Source organism: Portunus trituberculatus, chromosome 2 (genome assembly GCF_017591435.1).
Source record: "Portunus trituberculatus isolate SZX2019 chromosome 2, ASM1759143v1, whole genome shotgun sequence".
NCBI classification, from domain to species: domain Eukaryota; kingdom Metazoa; phylum Arthropoda; class Malacostraca; order Decapoda; family Portunidae; genus Portunus; species Portunus trituberculatus.
Window position 1 is genome coordinate 8191814 of NC_059256.1, and position 12346 is coordinate 8204159.

A 12346-nucleotide genomic window follows, 5' to 3' on the forward strand; every position below is an offset into this window, starting at 1 on the left:
AGAGAAAGAAAAGTAGTCTGCTGGCACCCTCTCTCTCTCTCTCTCTCTCTCTCTCTGGCTTGTTCCACTTTTCCTCATGGCAGACTGTGGTTCGTCGCCTCGGTTCCCTTGATCTCGCAAACTGTACACATCTTCTCTTATCTCTGTTGTATTTGTGTGCTTTGTAATATCTTGACTAGTTTAATACTTTGACATAACGCTGCCTCTGTATTATGTGCAGAAAATCATGCTGAAGAAAGTACGCTAACGAGTTTACGAATTCAGGTTTCCACCCTCAAGGTTCACCACATTGCTACACTAACTACATGTGAAGGAGTGGTTGGAACCCCCTTAAAAGGGTTGGGAATCCGCCCACCTTCATCACACAGGAGCTCTCTCTCTCTCTCTCTCTCTCTCTCTCTCTCTCTCTCTCTCTCTCTCTCTCTCTCTCGTGCTGACATGGAATTTTGGTTTAATTTGCAATAACTGAGCTCACTGATATCCGCAATGGTAATGTTCGTGAAGAAAAAGATCTAAACGTGTTGTACTGTACATACTTCTTGTATCTTGACATTAATTAGTCTTGAGGAAACATGGTTCGCTCTAAAGATACACACTGTTGAGAGTTCAGTGTCAGATACCCTGCCGGAGCTCGGAAACCACAAAGTGACAGAACCTTAACGAGAACTGTGAGGAAAGCTGAGAGACATTCAGAGTCAGTATAAATATTCCGCGATCCGCTTCAAACTAATCAAATGTTTCTTGGCTCCGAGCTAATTAGCTAATCCTTCCACACACTTTTGTTGAGATACCTTGGTAACTCTTCTGAGGATAATGCACACAGACAGACAGACTGATAGACTGACATAGAGGCTGATAGACATACACAGACAAGCAGACAGACAGATAGATAAACAGAGTGATAGAGAGATAGACAGTCAGAAACGCCGACAGATAAAAAGATAGAGGCAGACAGGCAGAAAGACAGACAGCCAGACGGACACCAGTGAATGTCTACACTTGCACGTGTGAAGTTGGTTGGTAGGTGGAAGTAACAAGAGTGCATGCAGTAAATTCCACCTCGACAGTGACATGGTTAGAGCGGGACAAGTTTGCATGATCGGTGAGGCAGTAACATTTAAGACACTTTCCTTTCTTTCTAAACTCTCCCGCCAGACAGGTATGTGAAAAAAGGCAATGTGAGATTTGGTCTTGTGTTTTTGTCTGTTTTTGCTTTCTCTTGACTAACGGTTGAATATTCTGTGTCTGTGTGTGTGTGTGTGTGTGTGTGTGTGTGTGTGTGTGTGTGTGTGTGTGTGTGTGTGTGTGTGTGTCTCTCTCTCTCTCTCTCTCTCTCTCTCTCTCTCTCTCTCTCTCTCTGATGATGGGAAGGAAAAGTGTGTGTATTTAGATAATTGTGTAGGAATGTTACTTAGATAGTAAGGTAGGAAAACACCGAACATTATATTAATACACTGATTCTACACTCTCATACATCTGGCAGCCACACCTACCCACAATCCTGAGAAGGGTTGCACACAGACAGAGGAGAGAACACACACACACACACACACACACACACACTGAGTTAGCCAGGGTTTCCATAGTTAGGTTAAGCATTTCAGTTCATTGTCTTAGTGTCCCCCCCCCCCTGTACATTTTCAGTGTAATTTTTTACATTGCCAAAGTAATAAACCGTATATTATTATTATTATTATTATTATTATTATTAGGTTGTTTTGTCCCCTATAAGCCGGCTAAAGAACAATACACGTGTTGACTGTCTCCTGGAGTTTACTTCAAGCCCCATGATACTAACAGCTTCACCAACATACGCTGATACATGTATAGGGCTCTGTGAGAACCCATTTACAAGTGGTATTTAACTAGCTGTATTGTACAGGTTCCAGCAGGGCTCATAGTGTCCTATCTCCATACGAGTATCTCCACTTTTCTCATTTTTCTTTCAATCTATGCACATTATGTGCTGCAACAACTTCATCATTTAATGCATTCCACTTTTCCACCGTTCTGTGTGGAAAACTGTATGTGTCACACTATGTAAAAACATGTCACATATGTCAAATTGTGGGTAAGCCTAACGAACGCCTTGTGCCAGCTCCTCTGACGCCTATTCCAGTTCAGACGGAGCCCTTCGAAAAGATCATTCTAGACTGCGTAGGGCCCTTACCCAAAACCAAACGAGGGAATCAGTATTTGTTAACCCTCATGGATCCCACTACCAGGTACCCTGAAGCATTCCCTCTTAAGAACATCACATCAAAGACCATTGTAAAACATCTAATACATTTTTTCACCTCGGTAGGAATTCCAAAACAAATTCAGTCTGACAAGGGTAGCAATTTCACTAGCCATTTTTTCCAACAGATAGTGAATGAGCTAAACATCGACCATGTTACCTCCTCGGCTTACCACCCCAATCCCAAGGCTGTCTGGAGCGGTTTCACCAAACATTAAAATCCATGATGAAGAAGTATTGCTTGGAGCATCAAGGAGACTGGGATGAAAGTATTTCTTTCCTTCTCTTCGCTTTAAGAGAATCTCCTCAAGATTCTTTAGGTTACTCCCTTTTGAATTACTCTATGGTAGACAGATCAGGGGGCCTCTCAAAATATTAAAGGATCAATGGTTTACTCAAAATACTCCTTCAAGCCCCAGTGTGTCTGACTACATCAGTAACCTTAAGAATAAAATCAGTGAAGTCAGATCTTTTGCTAAATCAAACTTCCTCAAATCTCAAACTAAAATGCAACAGAATTCTCTTCCCAAATCTGTCATGAGAAGTTTCAAACCAGGAGACAAGGTTTTACTTTTTCTCCCCACTCCAGGCAATGCTCTTCACAGTAAGTTCATGGGACCTTATGTTGTGGCTCAAAAACTAAGTCCATTAAATTATGTGGTCCACACTCCTGACCGTCGTAAGGATTCCCAACTAGTTCATATTAATCTAATGAAACCTTACCACTCCAGAGAACCAGAGGACGACTTGTCTCGCACTGTACCTGTATGTCTGGTAGGGAAGGAGTCTGGTCCTGTGCCCCCCGAGGAAGAGTCCGACATCGAATTCCTCTTCTCGTCACCTAAAGGACGCCCCTCAAACAGCCAAATCATGTCCAACCTTGATGAGGTGTTTCTTTCCTTAACACCTTCACAACAGTCTGATCTTAAAAGTTATTGCTAGACTTTTCTGAAATCACAGGTGACCTTCCAGGACTTTGTAATACTATCCAACATGACATAACATTAATATCTAATGACATCAAGCCTATAAGACAACCAGCCTATCGCATTTCACCCATTAAAAGAGACTTGATGAAAAAGAGGTAGACTATCTGCTCTGTCATCACCTTGCAGAACCTAGTATATCTCCTGGGCTTCTCCCTGCCTGTTAACATCTAAGCCAGATGGTAGTAGTCGATTTTGCACCGACTACAGGAAATTAAATAAAGTGACGGTGCCAGACTCCTACCCATTGCCCTTGATAGAGGACCTTATAGATAGTATAGGAGTAGCCAAATTTGTAACCACTATAGACTTACTTAAAGGTTACTACCAGATTCCCTCTCGGACGAGGCCCAAATAATATCCGCCTTCATCACCCCCTTCGGACTATACCAATACACAGTGATGCCCTTTGGCTTGTCTAATGCTCCCGCCACCTTCCAGAGGGCTATAAATTACATCACTCAGGACTTGGAGGGAACATCTGCATATCTGGACGACCTGGTGGTGACTGCGGACGACTGGGCGACACATCTGACCCGTCTTCGGAGGCTGATGGGTCGGTTGCAGGAAGCCGGGCTTACAATCAACCTGGCCAAGTCCACCTTCGGAAGTCTACGGTGGTCTACCTGGGACATGTGGTGGGGAACGGCAAGGTTCACCCCAAGAGAGCTAACGTGGAGGCCATCCTTGGCTTCCCTGTCCCTACCACCAGGAAAGCTCTCATGAGGTTCTTGGGGATGGCTGGTTTTACAGACGCTTCTGTAGAACTTCTCCACCCTGGCCGCCCCCTGACGGACCTTATCAGCACTTCCGTCCCTTCCACTGGACCCCGACCTGTGACCAAGCCTTCCAACACCTCAAGGCGTTTCTCTCCTCGGAACCAGTGGTCTGGACGCCGGATCACACCCGCCCCTTCCATCTACAAGTGGACGCGAGTGGAGTTGGAGTGGGTGCTGTCCTACTACAAACGGACCCTACAAGCGGCATCCTCCATCCCATCGCCTATCACTCCGCCAAGCTGAAAAAACATCAACTCAACTACTCCACCATCGAGAAGGAGGCTCTGGCACTCGTCCTGGCGCTCCAACGTTTTGAGTGCTATCTTCATCCTGGTCCTCAAACTACGAAGGTCTTCACCGATCACAATCCTCTGGCCTTCTTTCACGCCATGAAGAACCGAAACCAACGCATTCTTAGGTGGGCCTTGTTAACTCAACCCTTCAACTTAGAAGTCCACCATATCAAGGGAGTGGACAACATCATCGCCGACGCCTTATCAAGATCTCCCGTTTCACCTCCTTCATGAGCCCATTACGGAGGTCTTAGGGGGGAGGAAATGTTACGGCCCGCCCGTAACATACATTACTACCATCACCTCCTCCGCTTGTTACCTCGTTCGCCACCTCTCCGCCTCCCCTTCCACGTCACCGTTTCATGAACCCTTCACGTCACCGTTTCATGAAGCCCTGCTACTGTCCCGAAGTTGGATTCACGCGGCCCCTTTCGACTCAACCGAAAGTGTTGAGCCAGCTCTTGGTTTTCTGAAAAGGAAGTTGAGATCCAAGCCTCAACCAGTGAACACAACGCCTCTTGGGTCTACCGTGGGATCAACCATCACCCAGCATTTCACCACTGCGACACCGCATAAGTATCACTTCCCCTCGTCCGTGTTTTCCACATTGCCTCTATATAGGATTAGGATTATTGTTAGGTATTAAGTTGGGTTCTTTATTGTTGTATTTATTACTGTGTTATATGTATATGTGTATGTCATTTTCCTGTGTTTCATTTTATATATCTGTGTTTCATGTTTCATGTTATATCTGTGTCAATTTCATTATGGGTTATTAAAATAGCTTTTTAAAGTGACCCTCTTTTGCATTTCCTCACCAGTTGAACCAGTTGTTCACCGGCTCCTCGATGCCAATCTTACCAGTTTAACCGGTGAACGTAACAGAAGACTTTTAGGTAAATTTCTTCCTACACTCACCTCACTCATAATTCCCAACACCACTGTGTGTTAGGCTGTGTGTGGTGAGGTGAGACTTTTAGGTAAATTTCTTCCTACACTCACCTCACTCATAATTCCTAATACCACTGCGTGTCAGGCTGTGTGTTCTGAGGTGAGACTTTTGGATAAATTTCTTCCCATACTCACCACACTCATAATTCCTAACACCACTTTGCGTCAGGCTGTGTGTGGTGAGGTGAAACTTTTGGGTAAATTTCTTCCCACACTCACCACACTCATAATTCCTAACATCACTGTGCGTTGTGTCACACTGCTGGAACTCACATTTGCTCTCTCCTCTGCGGACAGAGTTACCTGTCTGGCCACCTCCACGCCTGCACCTCCCGACGCCTGAGGCTGACTGCTGCTGCTGCTGATGATGATGATGCCGGCCACCCATGCTGCTGGCAGGAATCACGGCATCCACCGCAGCAGCACCATAGGGACTCCCGCCAGCACAAGACATGGCCAGTCTTGCAGGGACCCTCGGGGAAGTGGGACACAAGACTGGGGCGTGTAGCCTTCACTCTGCCGGGTACATAAAATAACAACAGTGACACTCAGCGCGCGCGCGCGCGCACACACACACACACACACACACCCGGTAGCTCAGTGGTTAGAGCGCTGGCTTCACAAGCCAGAGGACCGATTCGATTCCCCGGCCGGCTGGAGATATTTGGGTGTCTCCTTTCACGTGTAGCTCCTGTTCACCTAGCAGTGAGTAGGTACGGGATGTAAATCGAGTTGTGACCTTTTGTGTTGTGTGTGTGTGCCTGGTCTCTGGCCTATCCGAAGATCGGAAATAATGAGCTCTGAGTTCGTTCCGTAGGGTAACGTCTGGCTGTCTCGTCAGAGACTGCAGCAGATCAAACAGTGAAACACACAGCTTCCTGCCCCTCTCATGCAGCACTAGGCCAGCACTCCCTCCACCCTCCTGCCACCCTGACCACTGTCCCTGACAAGTCATGTGCCACCCCAATGGGACACTGGCCCCTGCCATTCATTTACTCCAACATAAGTATATACTTCATTTCATTGTATTAGTTATTTCCTAAACTATCCTAAAGGAACGACACGTTTTGAAGAGCAGAACGGACCGCGGCCACAAGAACACACCACTCTCACTAAGGAAGATGGAAAAACAATGTTCCTGAGTATTCCTAGGCCACTCACATCAACAATCTTTATCACAAGAAGGTGGCTCAGGTGAAGTGATAACATATAACACCTGTGAGTCACACACACACACACACACACACACACACACACACACACACACAGATAGATAGATAGATAGATAGATATTTATTGTCCACAGTTAGGAATCGATTTTACATAAAAAAAACAATAATATCACATTAAAGTGAAAACGATATTACTTAAACAAATATAAATGTAATAAAACACAACTGTAGTCCACAAACTACAAAATTCCTAATTAAATAAATCTAACCAGACTTCCCAAAAATCTTATACATATAACTTCAGAATATCATGAATGATCTTACATACGACACCACTTGCTCTCGTGCCCACAATCTTGAATCTTCAGAATTTTCTACCATCTGGCTAAGACTTCAATGTCACTCTCTAACTAAATTCATCTGTGCTGTATACCTCTCACCTAATTCCTCTGACTATGTAAAATTCTTTGACTATTTGACTTCCAAGGTGGAGCACATCTTATCTCACTTTCCTTTTGCTGAGATCTCCATTTTAGGGGATTTCAATGTTCACCACCAGCTTTGGCTTTCATCTTCTTTCACTGACCAACCTGGTGAACAAACCTTCAACTTTGCTATCCTTCATGACCTAGAGCAGCTAGTGCAGTTCCCTACCCGTATTCCTGACCGCCTTGGAGACACGCCCAACATTCTTGATCTTTTCCTAACCTCCAACCCTTCTGCTTACTCTGTTAAACTTTCCTCTCCGTTGGGCTCCTCCGACCACAATCTAATTTCCGTTACCTGTTCTATCACTCCAGTGCAGCCTCAGGACCCGCCTAAGCGGAGGTGCTTCTGGCATTTTAACTCTGCTAAGTGGGAGGAACTAAGGCAGTACTATTCTGATTTCCTTGGGATGATTATTGTTTTCATGTCAGAGATCCTTCTCTTTGTGCCGAGCGCATAACAGAGGTGATTATCTCTGGCATGGAGCTATACATTCCTCATACTTTCTCTAACCCTAAAGCTAAAAAGCCTTGGTTTAACTCTGCTTGTTCTCGTGCTGTCAATGATAGAGGCGGCTCACAAACGGTTCCGTAGCCATCCAACTGCTGAAACTCATGCCCTATATATTTCTGCCCGTAATCATGCCAAATCTATTCTCCAACTTACTAAAAACTCTTTCATCAATAGAAAATGTCAAAGTCTTTCCAATTCTAACTCCTCTCGAGATTTCTGGCATCTAGCCAATAATATCTCTAACAACTTTACTTCTTCGTCTTTCCCTCCTTTACTTCATCCAGATGGCTCTACAGCTGTCTCTTCTTTTCTAAAGCTGAACTCTTCGCTCAAACCTTTGCTACCAACTCAACTTTGGATGATTCTGGGCATATTCCTCCTACTCCTCCACCCTCTGACTACTTCATCCCTAAAATTAAAATTCTTTATAAAGACGTTTTCCTGGCCCTCTCTGGCCTTGATTCTCGGAAGGCTTACGGTCCGGATGGAGTCCCTCCTGTTGTTCTCAAAACTGTGCTTCCGAACTCGCTCACTGCCTGGTCAAACTCTTTCATCTGTGTCTCTCTACTTCTATTTATCCTTCTTGCTGGAAGTTTGCTCACATTCAACCTGTCCCTAAAAAGGTGACCACTCCAATCCTTCTAACTACCGCCCTATAGCTTTGATTTCCTGCCTTTCTAAAGCCTTTGAGTCTATCCTTAATAGGAAGATAATGAGGCATCTATCAGCTCACAACCTTCTCTCTGATTGCCAGTATGGTTTCCGTAAAGGCAGATCTACTGGTGATCTTCTTACTTTCCTAACTGAATCTTGGTCATCCTCTTTTAGGGACTTCGGTGAAACCTTTGCTGTCGGCCTTGACATATCGAAAGCCTTCGATAGAGTCTGGCACAAATCTTTAATTTCTAAACTACCCTCCTACGGATTCTATCCTTCTCTCTGTACCTTCATCTCCAGTTTCCTTTCCGATCGTTCTATTGCTGCTGTAGTAGACGGTCACTGTTCTTCCCTAAAACTATCAACAGTGGTGTTCCACAGGGTTCTGTCCTATCACCCACTCTCTTTCTATTATTCATCAATGATCTCCTAAATCTGACTCAATGCCCTATCCACTCCTATGCTGATGATACCACCTTGCATTATTCAACAGCGTTCAACAGACGCCCAACCCAACAACAATTAAATGACTCAAGGCGAGATGCTATAGGACGCCTAACTTCTGATCTTTCACTTGTTTCTGATTGGGGCAGAGAAAACCTGGTTTTGTTCAATGCCTCAAAACTCAATTTCTACAACTATCTACTCGACATAACCTTCCAGACAACTATCCTCTCTTCTTCAATAACACTCAACTTCCCTCTCCTCTACATTAAACACACTCGGTCTATCCTTCACTAAAAATCTAAACTGGAAATTTCACATCTCTACTCTTGCTAAATCAGCTTCCAAGAAGTTAGGTGTCCTGTGGCGTCTTCGTCCATTTTCTCTCCCTCCCAGCTGCTTGCTATGTACAGGGGCCTCATCCGCCCGTGTATGGAGTATGGCTCTCATGTCTGGGGGGGATCCACACACAGCTTTACTAAACAAGGTGGAATCTAAAGCTTTTCGTCTTATCAACTCTTCTCCTCTAACTGACTGTCTTGATTCTTTAAGTCACCGCCGCAATGTTGCATCTTTATCTGTCTTCTACCGCTGTTTTCATGCTGTCTGCTCTTCTGAACTTGCTAACTGCTTGCCTTCCCCCTCCTGCGGCCTCGCTGCACAAGACTCTCTACTTCTTCTCATCCCTATTCTGTCCATCTTCCTAATGCAAGAGTTAACCAGTATCTTCACTCCTTCATTCCCTACACTGGTAAACTCTGGAACTCTCTACCTGTGTCTGTATTTCCACCTGCCTATGACTTAAACTCTTTCAAAAGAGGAGTGTCAAGACACCTCTTACGTTAACTGGACCCTCCTTTTAGATTTTTTGTTTTCTCTTTCTCCTACTTTCCTCTCAACAGGGCCTGGCAACCAGCAGGATTTTTTTTTCCAACACTTTGTTTTCCCTTGGCCAGTGCCCTTGTAATGTAAAAAAAAAAAAAAAAAAAAAAAATAAAATTCATTAATGTTATGTCTCACTCTGTTGTTACGTTCACCGGTTAAACGGGTAAGATTGGCATCGGGGAGCCGGTGAACAATAACAATAAAATAAAAACACTGCAGGTTCGACTGGTGAGGAAATGCAAAGGGGGGCACTTAAAAAGCTATTTAATAACCCAATAATGAAACTGACATACACATAGATATAACATGAAACATATGAAACTGACATACACATATACATATAACACAGAAATAAATACAACAAAGAACCCAACTTAATACCTAACAATAATCCTAATCCTATATGGAGGCAATGTGGAAAAACACAGGACGAGGGGAAGTGATACTTATGCGGTGTCGCAGTGGTGAAGTGCTGGGTGTAGATTCCACGGTAGTCCAAGAGGCGTTGTGTTCACTGGTTGAGGCCTGGACCTCCACTGACTTCCAGAAAGCCAAGAGCTGGCTTAACACTTCCGGTTGAGTCGAATGGGACCGCGTGAATCCAACTTCGGGACAGTAGTGGGGCTTCATGAGACGGTGACGTGGAAGGTTCATGAGACGGTGGCGTGGAAGGTTCATGAGACGGTGACGTGGAGGGTTCATGAGACGGTGCCGTGGAAGGTTCATGAGACGGTGACGTGGAAGGGGAGGTGGAGAGGTGGCGAACGAGGTAGCAAGCGGAGGAGGTGATGGTAGTGGAGTATGTTACGGGCGGGCCGTAACACTGTACACTGGATGAACTGACAAACTTGGGTTCATATACTTATAAACTTCACCTCTAGATGAGTTTGAGAGGAAAATTTGATTGTTAACATCGCCCATGATGGCATTACTATCCCTGATGGCGCTTGTTAAGAACTCATTTGCAAGTCTTCCGGTTGGCGTATTACATGTCCGAATATTATTTAGTGCAAAAACAAGGGGATCATCATCAAAATTGTGTCTTTCTTCATACACTTTGGAAAAAAAAAATTATGCTGTCTCAATTTCAGTAACTCAGGAAGCGGCAACTCAACATAACACACTAGATTGGCTGTTGTTCTCCTCACCCCCAACAGTTGTTTTAATGACCAATTGTACAATTTAATTACAGGTTTAAAGTCCGCCCCCACCCATGACTCACAACCATACAAGAGTGAGGAGATCAACGCTGCATCAAAAACCCGCCGCTTCACAACAAAAGGGAAATCATTGTTCTTTTTGAGATAGGATACAAACTTTAACACATGACACATTTTTCCCTTTGCATGAGCCTTAACTGCTGACGACACCGAGCCGTCGCTGGTGAAGGGTAAACCCAAGTACAAGTAGCTAGAGCAGTGATCTATGACAAGTCCATTCACCACCAGCGGCTCGGCATCACCAGCTCTGCCGTGAATTACATAAAATTTAGTTTTCTCTGGTTAATTTTCATACCATATTCGTTACAAAATTCCTGTACAATTGCAATTTTTTGTAACATAGCTCCTCTAGATGTAGATAACAGTACAGTATCGTCCATTAGTACTGATATATGAAACCATTGGAGAAAACCATCTGACTGACAGCGTTCCTTTATCATCTTAATCAAATCATTGACAAACAGAATGAAAAGTAAACATGACGTAGGCGATCCTTGTCTCACCCCAAGCGTTGTTGTCATGACCGCCTCACCAATCACACTCTCTGTTACCGGGTACATTGCTTTCAAAGCCGCTAGCATCACCCGCCCACATCCAAGCCTTTTCATTACCTTAAACAAAACATCTCTTGGTACTAAGTCATAGGCTTTAGAAAAGTCAATGAATGTTACAAACAAAGTTATTTTTTTCCTGCGAGCCATATCTGTTAACAGGCGAAGGGTCACAATGTGTTCTAAACAACCTCGCTTCCTCTGTGATCCAGCTTGTTCTCGGTACGGTTTGAACCACTGACTCAGTCTTTCACACAACACCATGTCGTACTATTTAGCGATTGCGTTAATGACACTAATTCCTCGATAGTTGTTTGTGTCACACATGTTTCCTCGCTTATATATAGTGAACACTTTTGCTCTCCTCCAAGAGTCAGGATATACACCAGATAGAAACACATTATTGAGGAGAGTGGGTAATGTTAAGATCCAGTGGGCAGGTAATAGTGATAACACGCCAGGTGAGAGCCCGTCAGGCCCGCATGCGTTGTCAACTTTCATATTCTTAATTTGGTCAGATACTTGGTGTGGCAAAATGGGTTCATCTAAAACTGGCACAGAAGTAATAGTTGTTACATCAGTGTGAGATAAATTTACCACGTCAGGTGGATTAAGAACAGCTTCAAAATGCTTCTTAAATTCCTCATCACTCGGACACTGTTCATCTTTTCCTTGATCATAGCCATACTCTCCTTCCAATTAACAGCTTTCCATACCCTTACGTCATCTTTGTCTTCTAGCAACCTTTCCCAACGCCCAACATTATCCTCCTCATCTGCTCCACACATCTTGCTTTTACAGTTTACAACATTCTCATACATAAGGTCAGATACAGTTTGTGCCAACATATTGACAGGTAGTTCACTTAAATCTACATTAGATACATTTACCTCAGAAATATTATTAATAAACCTTTGCTTATCAATACCACTGAACTTAATTGCTTTCTTTACATAGTTTGATCTACAGGATTTATTGCATAAAAAAGCATGTCCTCCAAGGGACGATGCTCTGCTCAACAGACCCTCTAAGTCAACACCAGTCGTAGCTATACACACAGCAATAGGGGCGTGGTCAGATGGCAGATCACTATCACGTAACACGCTAAAATCGCTCACCCTGGCTATGAATCTCTTGGATACAACACACGTGTCCAGTTCAGATACCCAT